The sequence below is a fragment of the Drosophila suzukii genome, chromosome 2L, assembly GCF_043229965.1.
Source record: "Drosophila suzukii chromosome 2L, CBGP_Dsuzu_IsoJpt1.0, whole genome shotgun sequence".
Classification (NCBI taxonomy): Eukaryota; Metazoa; Arthropoda; class Insecta; order Diptera; family Drosophilidae; genus Drosophila; species Drosophila suzukii.
In genome coordinates this window covers 14,040,310-14,057,313 of record NC_092080.1, presented here as the reverse complement: position 1 = coordinate 14,057,313, position 17,004 = coordinate 14,040,310, and the positions used below count along the sequence as shown (strand labels likewise).

The window sequence follows — 17,004 nt, the reverse complement described above, 5'->3', positions numbered from 1 at the left end:
TACTATAGATTTTATCTATTACAACACTGGGGTGGTGGAAGTCTGCACTAAGCGTGGTGGGTGCATTCGCTGTGTAATTATCGATATTAATCGAAGCGGCGGAAGGTTGATAGCTTAAACCGTTGGTGGAAAACTTGACTATAAAAACAGGAAACAGTTTTTTATTTAGCGAAGTCTCCATCTGCATTTAGTTAGTAAAGACTCAAACTAGGTTTTAAAATTCTCAGATTTTAAATTTCTTGATTTAAAATCTACAGCGTTGCCACTAGCAAATTAAAAGTATCCCTGCTGCCGTTTCACAATACTGGCTAGAGGTTGGTGCTACCAGATTGGGAAAATAATAACTCATATTTATGGAAGAGGAATAACATATGGCGCCTTAATTCAAAAATATTGAATGGATTTAATATATATATAAGTTTCTTGAACTCAAAACTTGACAGACGAAAACTTTCCTAACCATATCGTAGTTGTGATATATAAGCAGTAATGTAAAAGGAGATTTTGAAACCCAAAATAAATAAAAAACAAGATTAATAAGCAATAAAATTAAAATGAAAAAAAAAAATCCAAAATTTAATGTTTCGCAAATATTTAAAACATATGTAAGTATAAGTTAAGACTACAAATCTTCATGTTATACATTATTCACCAAAACTCTTTTTTGAATCCGCCCCTGATAAGCAGAGAGAGAACAAGTGAGGGGCGGCTTTTTGAGAGAGCGAAACCTATATAAGCAAGCGGCACAAGCAGAAAGATATCCTGTAAGGATTCGGACGCGAATGAATCAACATTTTTGTTTTGAATTTACCGACATTATCGTAGCTCTCGTAAATTTTGCCGGTACGTGAACGTTTGTGTTTTCTTAGCTCATTGATAACAATTTGTGTCTAAATGCGTGGGAGATTTGTTGGCTCTTGTTGTTGGTATTGCCTTAAGTTGCCGGCATATGGTGTCCTGACTAGAGATGTGCAAGTGAAAAATATTACTTGAAATAGGTTTAAAAGAAACAATAAAATCTTATAATATTTTTATGGATAAGTTAACTTACTAAGCTTTAGTTATGTTTTTACAATACTACCCAAACGAAATTGTATCTCTGAGTTTGTAGTTCAAGTAAATCTCTGATTTTCCGCTTGAGTTAGCAACAAGTGAATCATGATTCGTGCGTGAATAGACGTGTCACGTTTACACCACTTTATGCCCCACCGCCTGCGGTTGTTATGATTTCGTTGCTGTTTAATTTTATTTCGGTTGGACGAGTAAGCAACAAAAACTAATCAAAAAGTAAGGTTATTATTTCGTGGGAAAGGGGGTATAAAAGGAAAAACACTGAATATTTGTCATGGATCTGTGGGATCTCCTTACGAAAACACACACAAATAAAATCAAAGAAAATAACAGCCTGTGTCCTTGAACCTTCTGATGGCAGCTCGAATTTCATTCGATTTTCCTTACATAAATTAAAGTAAAGTATGATATTTTAGATCATTGAAGTATAATAATTTGTGAAACCTAACACATTTCAGTGTATGTTTTTTTAATACATTACACAGTTTTTGATAAAAATGTATAAAGTAGAAATTGCGATGAGCAATACAGGGGAAATATTATTACAGGTCGAACATTTGTTCCAATTGCATACTAATTTAGGCAGTCCAATATTCCCCAGCCAATACCTTGCCAACTGTCAAATGAACTAGAGCTCTGCATTTCTTGCCAGATCCTCTTCCTCGTTGCCATTAGGGCCATGTAATTATTCTGATTTCTTGGCTCAGACCCACAGACAGGACACCAATCACGGCGGCAACAGCAATAACAATGCCAAATCCCATGCTGCGCCACTGACCCAGTGCCAAGTTACGTCGGTGTCATCCCCATTTCCACTCCGATTCCATCCGGACCTTTTCCGTCCTGCTCGGTTACGGTTACGGTTCTGATTCTGGTCCTGGTCCTGGTTCTGGCCATTTGACCAGCGACGCCACACGGCCAAGGAAATGCGCCGTGGCAAGTAATTACGCCTCAATTGCTGCTCTCCCTTCAAGGACTTTCGTTTTGATTGTGTCCGGAGCTCAATAAAAAAAATTAGATAAACTAGAACGGAATTTCGAGTGGCTTAAAGTGTGGCAAAAGGAGACGCGATAAGAAAGCGCTCAAAAATACGAAAAACCCTAATAAGGTGAGTTAAAATACTTACAGTTAATTTTCCACCTACTCCCAGAATAAAATGTCCTGGATTTTGGTCCACTGACTTTATCTTAATGAACAATGGACCAAAGAGGGTATATGTGCCTATACAAATGTTAACTTTTTTCTGTTTGTATCAGGTGAATAGATTGGCATACTGCAGGCTTATAATAATTTTAAAACTTTCATCAAATGTTAATTACTTCAAAGAACCATTTTAAAATATTTTAAGCCGTTCAATTCCAAATTTTAATTGATATATCTGGCTTTATACACACATACTCCAACAAAATAATTTACGTATTTACTTTAAAATGTTCCATCAAGATGTATATGTTTTTTTAAATTTTATTTTCTCAGGAAGGAAAAATGATTTAGTTTTCAATCTTGACTTCTGGACTTTTGATACCTTCTGTTATATAAATTTAAAAATAGTATGCAAAGGTAATAAAAACGATTTTGTTAAATAGTTAGGGACTTCTAAAATTGTAATAACACAATTTACATAATTTAATTTAAAGAAACTGATCTCTTGTTCTCTGATGTCATTTCCTGTAGCTTTAAATATATGTTCGTCAGACAGCTTCCTTTAACACCAGCACAATCCCAACGATAATCACAATTAGCCCACACCTTTGGCGCAACGAGAAACAATAAACCCTAATTAGAAGGCAATTCCGACGACAACATCGCGCAGTTGAAAAGCGTTGGGTTTTCCACTCGTGTAACCTGATTTTCCGGGCCCAAGGGCCCTTCGTCCTTAGTCACACACACTCACTGGCGTTTGTCAATTAGTTGCTCGTTCGCAGGGCAACGATTTCCCCCGGAGTTTTCCCCACTTTTCCACTGACTCCACCGATTGCGTCGCAGTTTCAACTACTTCGGCAAAATTTAATTTCAATTTTCCCAATGCTCTGCAATGGCAGCTTATGATGAAATGCACCCTCAATATGCATATACGCACAATTACACATTTCCATTTGCATATCCCAGAGCGTTTTGCCACTTCAGTTGCAGTCCTCAACTTTTGATTTGTACGCCAATCAATGTCGCAGACATAAAAAAGTCTAGCATACAACAGAGCACATGGGGGGAAAATGTGTCAACATTTCCGGAAAAAACGGAAGATGGGGAAAAATGGGTAAAGAGTGAAATAAATTTCAAATGGTTACCATCAACCTGTGTTGGCGGAATCGACGTCATTGCGCAGCATCCCACGTTCTCAGAGGCTAAAAACTGAAAGCGATGTAAACAAGTTCAGGCGTCAGCATTAAATTAGTTTGATGGCTTAGTATTAAGTTAGTCATTTCGTACCCTCTGGCTTGTGGGGTATATGTGGACTTTACAAAAATATATATATAAAACATAAGAAGGAGGTTCTCTAGGAAGGTTTATTTAAAACTGGTTTTAAAAACAGGAGTGTATTAAGTTGGATTTAATAATATTAAAATACACTAGCTTACAAAACAATATTTTAAAAATGCTTAAAGATCGATAAGGTTAGGTCCTGGTAGAGTTTGACCCCTAGATAACAAAAAAGGAAACTAAAAATATTTTTTGGCATATATTTAAAAAAAAAATATTTAACAAAAATTGTTTTTGGTACCTCCAAGGTTTTAACTGCTTTACCCATTTAGGTAATGTTTTAGTTTATAACTATAATGTCACCCTTAAATTTAGCTGAATAAAAGAAAATGGTTCATTAAGTATATTATGATGTGTAGCTCGGAAAATTGTGAAAATGTTGAATTTTTAAACAATTTAGTGACTATTGAGATCGTAAAAACTCGAAAAAAATCCGTCATATGAGTGTATAAGGGTTGTTTTGTTATTATACAAGTATAACCCACGCTGTTGCTATTAACCTTTTCACTGCTTACAAAAATATACGTAAGTATTAATATTTAAACTATTTTGTTTTCATTTGCACTGACACATATTTATTTTGGTGGTCTTTGCTTTAAGAACTAAACTGCATAGTTGTTTCTTGGTGATGATCTGTATTTTTTTATAAATATTTTTGAAAGGGTAGTCAAAGGAAAGTCAGCCAATGTCTTATAAAGAGCCATTGCCCCTTGAAGGTTGTGGGAGTCAGAATTTTCGGCCAAGTTGGCATTCCTAGTTAAGACATTACCCATGGTAATTAACATAAATAGCCCAGAGTCAACCCTTCAGTAGCAAGGATCCGATCCTCGCTAGAATACCAAAAATACCATTTTTATGGATTTTGGGGATTTTGTGCAACCTACATCCACTCTAGACGCCATGATTTCCTCCTCTTTGTCGCAAGCTTCTCCCGAGATCGGTTCGTTCCCTGCAAAAAGTGCTATAATTTTCAAACCCGTCCGCATCCGGACATCCGCGTGTGAAATTCTAGGAATTTTGGTTGAGCAGTACGACCTGTTATCACTCCCAATATTGGTGGTAAGATTATTCGACGATATATTGGAAAAATCTAATTGTAATTCCTGGAAAACAGCAGTGACCAGAGACACGTGCAAATTCTCGGAATTGACGGAAGTTTTACAGCCCTCCCTCTGCGCACAGCAAGGAGCAGGTGCCGCGTGCAGCGATTCATCAGCGGAACCATACATTTCTTCAGCGCCAGGCCATAATCGCCATTTGGGATTCTTATACCGCACACCGCGTGAAAGGAATCTGTCTTCTTTGCCACACCTGGATTAATTTCATCATCGGCAAACCATAAGCGGCTTCAAGGATCGCCGCAGTGAACCCCCGCGAGGTTTTGACCTTGCCAAGTCCGCACGACGATCTACAAGTCAGATCAAGTTGCAGTTCGGGCGAAAAACGCACCGGCGCCGATTCGGCGTAATTCGGGCAAGACAGCGGAGGCGGACGCCGCATCCCAGTTGGAATTTCAGTTCCAATTCTGCTTCCAGTTAATTTTGGCCGGGACTGCCAACTCGTTTTTGTATCGCTAAAGCGATTGTAGTTTAATTTTCTTATTCAAAATATTTGTACGACACGTTTCTAATTTAATTTACGATTCCTATTTAGCTTTTATACTTGCGTGTGTGCTTACGACATAGTATGACATATATACACCTAAATTAAATTATCCTACAGCGCACATCGATCGTCATCAGGCCTGCTGACTTCGTTGGAGAGTTCGTAAGTACGGCATAGCCGTAAATCATTTACATTCCTACATATATATTCATTCTTGTCTGAGCCCGCGCACTTTTGGTACCAACATATACATGTAATTTTTCCACATTCGCGTATTGATATAAATATTAAATAAGAATCGTTCGCACTTATATAATTTAACGTAATCCGCCTAAGTGATTTCCTGTAATTTTTGAATAAGCTTGCCGCATATCGATAAAATATGTAATCAGTTTCGTAATAATTTAACGTAAACAAAATATCCATTTTTTTCCTATTTGATAATCTTGTACTGACACTCGATCATATAGAGAGTCTTTTGGCGTAAAGAACGCTTAGTCTTAAGGCTTTAGTGTTAGGATTTGTAGTATTAAGAACCATGAACCATATTATCGTATTTGCCGTATTAAATGAAATTTAAGATGAATTAATTTGTGATCTTTTGAGGGCACCTTAGAGGATGTAGCGCAGCGGTTGTTTTAAGGGTGGAGTCTAATGAGACTTCACAGGTAGGGTGGGTATAGAAGGTGGCCAATAACATCTGGGCCTCCGTCTTCGATAGGTACAGTCTCTCGTCCGAATCTTAGCCGATGGGTTAAAAATCCTTATCGTTACCGTCTCTCTGTCTACTATTGTTAGTTCTGTGACACTCTTGTTTCATCTTAACACAAACCCACACCCATCTCCCTGAGCAGGCCGGTCAAAGCGTAGACAGAGGTGTTAGGGTGGACAACGCTCATAGAGTGTGTTCGTTACAGAATTAAATGGCGCCCAACAATGGAGCAAGCCCGATGCCTGATCAGGCATCTGTCGTTTGACAGCCGAGCTTCCCGAAAATATTTCAATCCATCCAATTTTGTAAAATTGTAGTTTCAGTTAGTATTTCATTTTTGACTTGGATTTGATGGTACTCTGGATAGATTCGGAGCCATACCAGCAGAAATGTTATACTTTTGTTACATGTTTTTCTATCAGTTCGGTCATACTCGGACATTATAGTTAAAAACATTCCATTTTGATTATTTGATACTTCGGAATTTTAGTTCTGATTTAAGGTCGGTTCTTTACCAAGTTTTCAGTTTTCAAACCACATCTTCTATCCAATTAAAATCGAGATTTGTTCTAGCTGGAAAAATTCGGCTAGTCCCTCTTTTGATTGGTTAGACCTCAAAATACTATTTTTATATAATTAATTCCGCAAACATTTTCAGTTAATAATTAGTACCTATCGAACGAAAATCAACCTGCTGCTACATTACTCCTCAGGATAAGCCCCTCGTATTTTTAGGATACTACCGCATTCCGTATTTCTCAACGATCTTTCTCGTCTTGTCATTGTTGAATGATTATCGTATACTTCTATCGCATATCGTACATATCTATCGCATATCGTATATTTCTATCGCATATCGTATATCTTCTATTTCTCTTTTTAAGTTTTTGAGATTAGTTGGTTGTTTATTAGGTTTTAAAAATGTCGGTTAGGCACAGCAACGAGAACCTAGTTTTTCTAGGTGATGATGACTCAGTGACGTGTACCCTCTGCAACGCAGTAGTTTTCGAATTGGATTTAATTGAAACTGCTTGTAAACATTGCTTTCATAAGGCTTGTCTACAAAACTGGCTGCAGGAAAACAACACTTGTCCAACATGTTCTCAACCATGTTCTCAGTCCCAGACGGTATCTAATCCGAATTCCGGTATGCAAAATCGAATGATGACCAGATCTAGGTCTCGTAACGCCGATAATCAGAACATTATTATCGTCCCTCAGAATGGCAACTTGAATCCCCAGCAAGACAATAGGCAAACTATTGACTCAGATGTAACCGAAGACCCAGATCAGCAAAGTCTTGCGAATCAAATGCGAGCATTTCAAAAAAGCATGTTAGACAACCAGAAAACATTTCAAGTAACCACGACAGATACAATCACAGAAAAAATGACTCAGATGTTTAGCCAATTGAATAGGTCTACGTTTGTGGATAACAATACGCAGCACGAATTCCGTAACAATTCAGGACAAGTCGGTTTCCAGAACAATCAAGGTCAAAACAGTCAGCGAGTTGGGAACTCTCCGGATGTGCGAAGCAATCGCAGCTATCTTTCTTTGGATCGTCCTGACAGAATTTCAAATGTGATTTCCAACTGGCGAATCAAATTCAGTGGGTCAGCTGACGACATCGCAATTGAAGATTTTATATACCGAGTAAACTGTCTCACTACACAAAGCCTAAACGGAAATTTCGATTTGTTGTCGCAGTTTGCAAATTTGCTATTTGCAGGTCCTGCTCTATCTTTTTACTGGCGTGTTCATAGGTCGGTAGATGACATGAACTGGCAGGTATTATGCAGACGCTTAAAGGAGAGATACTCAGATCAGAGATCAGACCGTGAAATAAAAAGTGCCACACGTCGTCGTAAGCAGGGTTCAAACGAAAGTTTTGATGACTTTCTTGACGCAATGCTAATTCATAGCTAATTCCCTCCGAGAGCCCATGCATGATAGTGAGTTAGCCAGCGAAGTGCGCCACAATCTTAAGCCAGACTTGAAACTTGAGTTACTGCATGTTGACACCCCTTCTTTGGAAGCTTTGCGTAAGGCGTGTAACCGCCACGAAGAATTTTATCGCGGCACTAAGTTTTAAAGCGTTGACTTCTCCTGACTCCTTTTTCAGTTTTTATTATTAGTCACAGGGACTAAAAATCAAAACTGTGGTTGTGGGAGTCAGAATTTTCGGCCAAGTTGGCATTCCTAGTTAAGACATTACCCATGGTAATTAACATAAATAGCCCAGAGTCAACCCTTCAGTAGCAAGGATCCGATCCTCGCTAGAATACCAAAAATACCATTTTTATGGATTTTGGGGATTTTGTGCAACCTACATCCACTCTAGACGCCATGATTTCCTCCTCTTTGTCGCAAGCTTCTCCCGAGATCGGTTCGTTCCCTGCAAAAAGTGCTATAATTTTCAAACCCGTCCGCATCCGGACATCCGCGTGTGAAATTCTAGGAATTTTGGTTGAGCAGTACGACCTGTTATCACTCCCAATATTGGTGGTAAGATTATTCGACGATATATTGGAAAAATCTAATTGTAATTCCTGGAAAACAGCAGTGACCAGAGACACGTGCAAATTCTCGGAATTGACGGAAGTTTTACAGCCCTCCCTCTGCGCACAGCAAGGAGCAGGTGCCGCGTGCAGCGATTCATCAGCGGAACCATACATTTCTTCAGCGCCAGGCCATAATCGCCATTTGGGATTCTTATACCGCACACCGCGTGAAAGGAATCTGTCTTCTTTGCCACACCTGGATTAATTTCATCATCGGCAAACCATAAGCGGCTTCAAGGATCGCCGCAGTGAACCCCCGCGAGGTTTTGACCTTGCCAAGTCCGCACGACGATCTACAAGTCAGATCAAGTTGCAGTTCGGGCGAAAAACGCACCGGCGCCGATTCGGCGTAATTCGGGCAAGACAGCGGAGGCGGACGCCGCATCCCAGTTGGAATTTCAGTTCCAATTCTGCTTCCAGTTAATTTTGGCCGGGACTGCCAACTCGTTTTTGTATCGCTAAAGCGATTGTAGTTTAATTTTCTTATTCAAAATATTTGTACGACACGTTTCTAATTTAATTTACGATTCCTATTTAGCTTTTATACTTGCGTGTGTGCTTACGACATAGTATGACATATATACACCTAAATTAAATTATCCTACAGCGCACATCGATCGTCATCAGGCCTGCTGACTTCGTTGGAGAGTTCGTAAGTACGGCATAGCCGTAAATCATTTACATTCCTACATATATATTCATTCTTGTCTGAGCCCGCGCACTTTTGGTACCAACATATACATGTAATTTTTCCACATTCGCGTATTGATATAAATATTAAATAAGAATCGTTCGCACTTATATAATTTAACGTAATCCGCCTAAGTGATTTCCTGTAATTTTTGAATAAGCTTGCCGCATATCGATAAAATATGTAATCAGTTTCGTAATAATTTAACGTAAACAAAATATCCATTTTTTTCCTATTTGATAATCTTGTACTGACACTCGATCATATAGAGAGTCTTTTGGCGTAAAGAACGCTTAGTCTTAAGGCTTTAGTGTTAGGATTTGTAGTATTAAGAACCATGAACCATATTATCGTATTTGCCGTATTAAATGAAATTTAAGATGAATTAATTTGTGATCTTTTGAGGGCACCTTAGAGGATGTAGCGCAGCGGTTGTTTTAAGGGTGGAGTCTAATGAGACTTCACAGGTAGGGTGGGTATAGAAGGTGGCCAATAACATCTGGGCCTCCGTCTTCGATAGGTACAGTCTCTCGTCCGAATCTTAGCCGATGGGTTAAAAATCCTTATCGTTACCGTCTCTCTGTCTACTATTGTTAGTTCTGTGACACTCTTGTTTCATCTTAACACAAACCCACACCCATCTCCCTGAGCAGGCCGGTCAAAGCGTAGACAGAGGTGTTAGGGTGGACAACGCTCATAGAGTGTGTTCGTTACAAGGTGCATTACCTTATGGGGCCGCGGCAGAAATGACAAATTGAATGCATCGTTTGCCAAGGGAAACATGATGGATGGCCACGAGCTCCTTAGCCAGGCAATTCTACGGCACAGCCCACACACAATCCATCCGCCAAGGGAAAGAGTCAGAAGCCACTTTGGCTGCTTTCTTTTTTCATTTGCATACATGTGTGAGAACGACAACCCGCAGGGTCACAAAACCAACAAAAACGCAAGCATTCAGTGACAGCTTGACAAAGGACATGCAGGGCAGGATCAGGACATCAGGGGAAAGGCACGGAACTCGGGGACAGGCTACCGTGGATGATGAGAAAGCTGCCTTGGCTGGCACTTAATAAGTCAACATGGCTCTGCTCATTTATGATATATGACAATTTACTTTTGCCCCTTAGATAAAGTAAATGCCAGGGAGTGGAAAAAGGAGGGACATCGTAATGTATCACATGACTTATTAATCGTGCACACTTTGAGATAGGTTAAGGGAACTGAAACCATGGTGGTGTGTTACCATGTTAATGAGTTGTTTTTTGAGTGACAGGAGCATTTAATAAATTAGGTGCTTACACGACTATAATATTTGGCTGGCTTATATAGTTTTTACGAGACTGCACAGAGAGAATTGTAACGTTCTCATCAAATTAATAAAGTTATTAAAAATAGACAATACCTTAAGGTTAAAAATGTTTTCAATGTGCTTAAATCAAGTTAAATTGGTTCTTAAAATCTAGTTTATTCAAAAATGCTCTCAGTATAAGAACAAAAACCACTTTAATTTAGTTTCTTTTTGACTCAAAGTTGTGTTACGTTAAGATGTTCATAAAGTAAGCACGAAAAGTTTTCAAAAAATATGAATGAGTTAAATTTGTTCTTAACCAATTGTAGAGTAGGGGATGAAAGAATAACAATCGAAGCAGCTCGAGTTTCTTTTGATTTTTCACAGTCCTAATAAGCACTTTTTTTATATTTTTTAAAGATTTATTTGTAATTAAAAAAAAAAGTAGGTTAAAAATAAATAAGTAAGTTCTGGACAAACCAAAGTAACAAAACTTAAGAATATACAGTTGATCTGTGTAACATTAGATGCATAACATAATTTTAATTAAATAATTTCTAATATTTACTGAATCATTACTGCACGTTAAGTCCCGAATATAAAGTAAACGGTAAAATACTGCCATTTTTACCCAAATGCATTTAAATGCGTTTAATAAAGTCCATAATCAACTCTTTTTTTATGGCAACCAACATTTCACAGACAATATATTTTGTGGCTTGTTTTTTTTGGTTTCTTTTGCGAGCTAATGAGCCAGCTCTCATTCATCCTGCAAGTCATCAGCAGCATTTTCCTGGTAATTCATCGCCATGGCCACGCCCACTTGGGAAACGCCCCTAACGATTCTCCACGTGGCATCACTTGGCATGCATAATTAGCTAATTGAGCGCTCAGCGTTAATGATTTGCATCGCAACCAGAAGGGCATCGAGAATAGGAAAAATTGTTTACCGCATTCTGTCGCTGAAATCGAAAATGGAAAAACCCCAACTGACGCTTAAAAAGGCATTAGCTGAATCATGGTTACACTCGCTAGGTCTCCAGGCTCAAACAGGATCCCTTCTCCAAACACTTCGTTCGCTTAATAAGCGTTCTGTTGTATGCTCTTGTCCCACGCGTCGTATACGCAACCTTCAACGAAAATGTCTGCTACGTGATTTGAACACTAGAATCGAGATACACGTGGCTTTATAATATTCCATTTCTATGCTTACTTTGTTACAAATTATACACTAAGATGAAGAAACATCGTGTTATTATTGGTTGTTTGCGTTTTGTAGGTATCAAAAAAAATAAAGTTATAATAAATGTATTCGAAATTACTTTATGAATCGAAAAATCTGTATGTATATTACCGAAAAAAAAGGTGCTAATAAAATTTGTTTAGAGCTTATGTCTTTCTTAAAATTTCTAAAATGATATTTTTTAAATAAATGTTCTAATTAGTTTAAAAGTTTTATCAATAATAAATTCAAGCAATATTAATAAGGATTAGCTGGATACATCATTTGGCTTATAGCCGTAATGATTTGTATTGATTGGGTATTATCTTTATTGATTACCAATTTGTTTTGCCTGTGTAGCTGGCATTCCTTACTTTTATTTTTACCCCCACCATGTCTGTTGACTGTTTGCCTTGGTTTTTCCTTATTCCCGCCATTGTTGTCGCGACGCTTTTTTTGCCACTGCTGTTGACTTTCGAGTGCGTACAATGGCCGCGTCTTGAGATCCTTGGATCCTTGGCTCCTGGTCGATTGGCAGGAGTTGTCAGGCTCGGCGCTTTGAGCACGTTTTATTTTAATAGCGCTCTAGTGGCGCATTTCCTCACAATCCCTGGCCAACGATTGTTTGGCAAAGGGCTCTCGGAGCCTTGACAATCCTGGGCACTCATCTCTTTTTCTGAAGTTGCATTTAGTGGCTGTTTTCTCGCCACTTCACTCAGGGAAAAGTGACAGGTGGCAACTGTTTTGAGCACACAAGTCGAATGTGGCACGTTTGCTTGACTGGAAAAGCGGTTTAAAAAGTTGGCAAAAAGCTGAATAAACAGGAAGTTCTGAAGAAGATATTCGGCGTGCTCATATAAGTGACAATTTGATTTCAGTTTCTGTTTATCATTTTATTTGCAATATGAAAATACCAATTTACTGAAATCGATTCAGTTCCATATTCAAATCTTTACAACTTGGTTTCACTTGTAATATTTAAATGTAGGTTAATTAAAAAGATGTTTTTAGTTAACATTTGTAACAGAAAAGTAATAGAATACAAATCTGTAAATTAACAAAACTGTTTTTTTTTTATTTATTAAAAATTAAGTTAATTCCTATCACCCAATCAAGTTAATAAATATAAATTTAAGCATCTTCCAACTAAGTTTAACTTATATGTTCTGCCTTTATTCTGTAATTTGATTATTGAACTTGAAGACTCTTGGCTTTAGCCTGTCCAGTCAAGTGTTCAATGTATCACATTAAGTTCATTACATTAAACACTGATTTATTGTGACCACCGGCAGTATGTCCAGGACTCCTCCTTGGGTTTTTCCCCCCGTCTTGGTACGTGTCTTGGGCAGAATGTGGCTTAGTTGATAGAACATGAAATATGCGAAGATTCTGTTTGATTTGCATACTGAGATGCGAGTGGCGAACGGAAACAGTCCGAATGGAATGGTCTGGTTGTGAAATGCAATTGTCGAGTGTTGAGTGCCAGAAGGGAGTGCAAAATTCCATTGTCAGTGGCATTTTCAACTGCCGCCATGTGCTGCATTAATCATAGTTGGTTCTGGCCATCCGACAACTATTGCTGCACCTCATATTTCATGCATCTGCTGACACGTCATCGCAGCCATTGAACTCGCAAGGACATTCGGGACTCAACACCCACATAGAGGTTGTTGCCTGAAAGAAAACCCACACAATATTTTGGAGGTCGATTCGATATCAGTTTCTCCATTGTTTCCTTTATTTTCCCTTATTGCCAACCTTGATTTGGCAGGTCGATAAAAAATCACTTCCACCAATTAGTTGGGATAATCTTTTCTTTAGTTCTTCCACTTCCTGGCACTCTACTTTAACGTTTCTGTTGTTTTTCTGCGCTATTTTTCTATGACTCTTGGTTTATTTGTTCGCCCTTACGGACGTTAAACGCTGAACCAAGCTATAAAAGTTCACGCAACCACATACACAGAGAGAAAAAAAAAATATATAGAGCTGTACTAGTTATCCCAAGAAAATCTTTTATTAGGAAAATAATAAAAAGAGTAATTTAAAAGTTGTTCAATGAAATGTTGTGCCTTTTCTTAATATATTATTATCACATTTAATCCTCTCTCTTCTTGTAATGGACTTCAAAATATAATTATAAATTGTATTCACTAGCATAATAATTTTAAAAGTTACCAGTTTCGTCGTACTGAACATAAATTAACAATATAAATAAATTATTATTTTAAAAATACATTAAATATTTTTGATTTTTTTTCAGTGCACCAACCCACACTCACCAACCCATTCATAAAAATTGAGTGGGAGAGTGTGGGTGGGTGTATAACATTTCCTTTTTCCGTGATACCAAGGTGCTGGCCATTATAATTAATCATTGTGTCGGGATACAACCTTAAGAACAGCCTGTGGAATTTTGTTCATTTTGCTGCATAATTTAACTTTATTACAAAAATGCTTTGCACACACTTTTAGGTGACAACCTACATGATGGGGGCTCATTTATCTTTTGAAAAAGGGTTGGAATTTTATCAAAGCTGTTTGGTATTTCAGCTGGCTGCCAAAAATATGATGGGAAAACCTGCTGGATTAAGGGGAAAGTTTCATTATCTTTTCAAGCTGGAAAGCAGGTTGAACCTCAAAGAGAAAACCCATTTTCAGGCATTCAAACTGCAATTAGACAAATGACAAATGCGGTAAAATAAGGCAGAGAAGTAAGTAGAACTCATAAGAGTTAAAAGAAACGGGGAAAGTGGTCTTCTTAGGCTAACACATTTGCCGTCTTTTATTTGTCATTAGACAACTTTTTGACATTATCCTTTTGGCCAAAGTTTGCAAACACTGCTGTAAGAGACACACACTCTCAAATGAGAATTGTAATTAGCCGCGACTGCGACTGGCTTCCATAAAATATGCTGTATTTTTAATGCTAATTGCTTTTTAATGCGCAGCTCGAAAGTTTTCACCAACAATTAGGCCGCAGCTCAAAGAGAAGCAGAGTCCCCGGCAGCTAAAAATGATGATTTCACGCACCAGAACGCTGCTAACTTTTTCTCAAAGAACTTCCACATCAAATCCTTTGGGATTACTTGTAAATTATGCCCACAATCCTTTTAAGCCGTCACTTTTATGGCGTATAATTTTGTGTTAAAATCAAAATGGTCCACACGCGCTGCAGGGCATAAAAAGTGGGTGGTTGCCTGGATGCCTGAAATCGACAAGAAAAATGCCGGAGACAATCGCTTTTGCATAACCAGAAGAAACGTATCCTTAAAGTGGAAAAGCGTAGCTCCACGACCTGTTTACAAATGCCACACACGACATTACTCAGCCCAGGATGAAAGTACATATATCCATTGATATCCTTGACATCTGGCCCAAAGCCAAATAAGGCATTCCTTTGCTTTGTCCTGTATTTGTAGTTTGCTTTGCCTTCGATGGGAAAAAACTATGTACTCGAGGGCACAGGGGAAAGTTGACAAATAAAGATATATGTTGGGAAAAATCCAACCAATCCAAGCAAATATGTAGGTAAACTTACTCACAAAAGATTGTATTGACAAAGCTCTGCGAACCATCTATAAAATTAACTTTTGTTACTTACCTAATGGGATTTTAAAGATTTTCGCTTTAATAAGTATGAAATAATATGAGTTAGTCATATAACCCATTTATTTTAAAGAGCATTAGCCTTTTATTTAATTTGATTAAGTGCTGGTGAAATGCTAATGTGGCTTATCATCAATTAGTTTTCCAGATAACCCTTGTTATCCCTCGTTGATAATTGTATTTAGCTATTATCTATCGATTATTACATTTTCATATTAATTTGATTCCCTATTGATAAGATATTTGTTAAGCAGCTAGGAAGGCTGGTCAACCTTGATAATGAATCAAAAATATAGATAATAACTGTTTTATATAATAAAATAATTTTCAATATAATGATTGAGCAAGATTTTTGGTATGCTAAAATACTTAAGTCATGGATTTTGAAAAGGGACTGTAAACGTAATGAGTTTTGTTTTAAAAATCACATAACAATTATAATCTGATATGTAATGTAAAACTCAAAGAATAATTGTAATTTGTTGAGTTTTATAACAATAGTTGATAAGTAAAAGTTGTTCTTTGAGCTTTACCTTTCGGTTGAAAATAACACACATTTTTTTAGTTTAAAAAAATGCAAAATAACCGATTGCCCTTGAGTTTTATTATTTTAATCAAAAATAAAAAGCGAAATTGCAATATTTTTCGGTTTTTGATCTTAAATGTTTAACTAGTTGTACCTTTGTAAGATTTTTCCTTTACACTTTTCACCCACAATTTGTAGGTACTGCAAATATACCCGGACATGATTGCTTCTGGCGAATTTCAATTTCATTGATGCGTTTGTAGCTGACACAGACAGTATCTGTTCTCCCCATTTAACCACATCTCCCCCACTTGACACAAATGAAATTGTTTTGCCTTTTGCCCAAAATTTACAATGCCTACCCCCTACTGCGTTTTTCCGGCGCGTGTGTGAATTTATTTATTTGAATTTCATTTTGTGGTTGCCTTTTCGGCAGATCCCCCGCCTTGTCCTGAGATATTTTAACACTGTTTTGGACAACTTTGCATTACAAATTTTCTTGGCTCAAAATGACGTGCGAAATGCTTTCCTCTGGCTGCTTTTCCTCACAGTGCTTTTCAAGTGCTAAAAATTAACGTGACTTTTGGACTATTTTTTCTTCGCCATTCCCTTTTGTTCTTCACACATTTTTTCCTGGCCGAGCTTAAATATTGCCGGTTCACTCGGCCATTTGCATGGGAAATCCATTTGGAGGTTGGGGAAAATGAATTGCGTTTATTCCACTCAGTTTTTTTTGAGCACTTCCGCGCTGACAAAAAAATATTCCTGGGCATTCGGGATTTTAAAGGACTTGGCGGGTGCGTGTTGTTAGGTGGAATTTATAGGGTTTATAAAGGGAGAGCTGGTGAAAGCTTATAATGAACTGAAGATCTAAGCACTTCTTAAGCGGATGGAAAATATGATTGTGAAAATAAGATTAAAAGTACGTTTCTTTGTTATAATACTAAATATGGTTTAAATTTTTACCTTAGTATCTCAGATTTTTTAACACTAAATGGTATCGTATATACGCTTTTGGTTATAAGCTGCCTTAAACTGCACTGACTGAACGTTTTATTAATATTTTTTAATTTATTCCGCTTTTTGCTTGCATCTGCAACATATATGTATTATTATTCCCAACCAAATAAACACTCCACATATGTTAACCATTGCATATTTTTCATCGTTTTTATTTGCGGTTCGCCTTGTTTCCTTGAATCGGCTTTTGTGATTTATGCGCATAGTCATGACTTTTT

At 37.5% G+C, this 17,004-nt stretch overlaps 2 long non-coding RNA genes across 2 annotated transcripts; both read left to right on the top strand.

The window, feature by feature from the left end:
* The first annotated feature begins 4,297 nt into the window (after positions 1-4,297).
* Positions 4,298-5,743, top strand: LOC139353095 (uncharacterized). Its single transcript, XR_011604230.1, has 2 exons — positions 4,298-4,611; positions 4,667-5,743. It is a non-coding gene; the product is annotated as an uncharacterized lncRNA (long non-coding RNA).
* A 1,065-nt stretch (positions 5,744-6,808) lies between these two features.
* Positions 6,809-9,509, top strand: LOC136117818 (uncharacterized). Its single transcript, XR_011604231.1, has 2 exons — positions 6,809-8,377; positions 8,433-9,509. It is a non-coding gene; the product is annotated as an uncharacterized lncRNA (long non-coding RNA).
* The last annotated feature ends 7,495 nt before the right edge of the window (positions 9,510-17,004 follow it).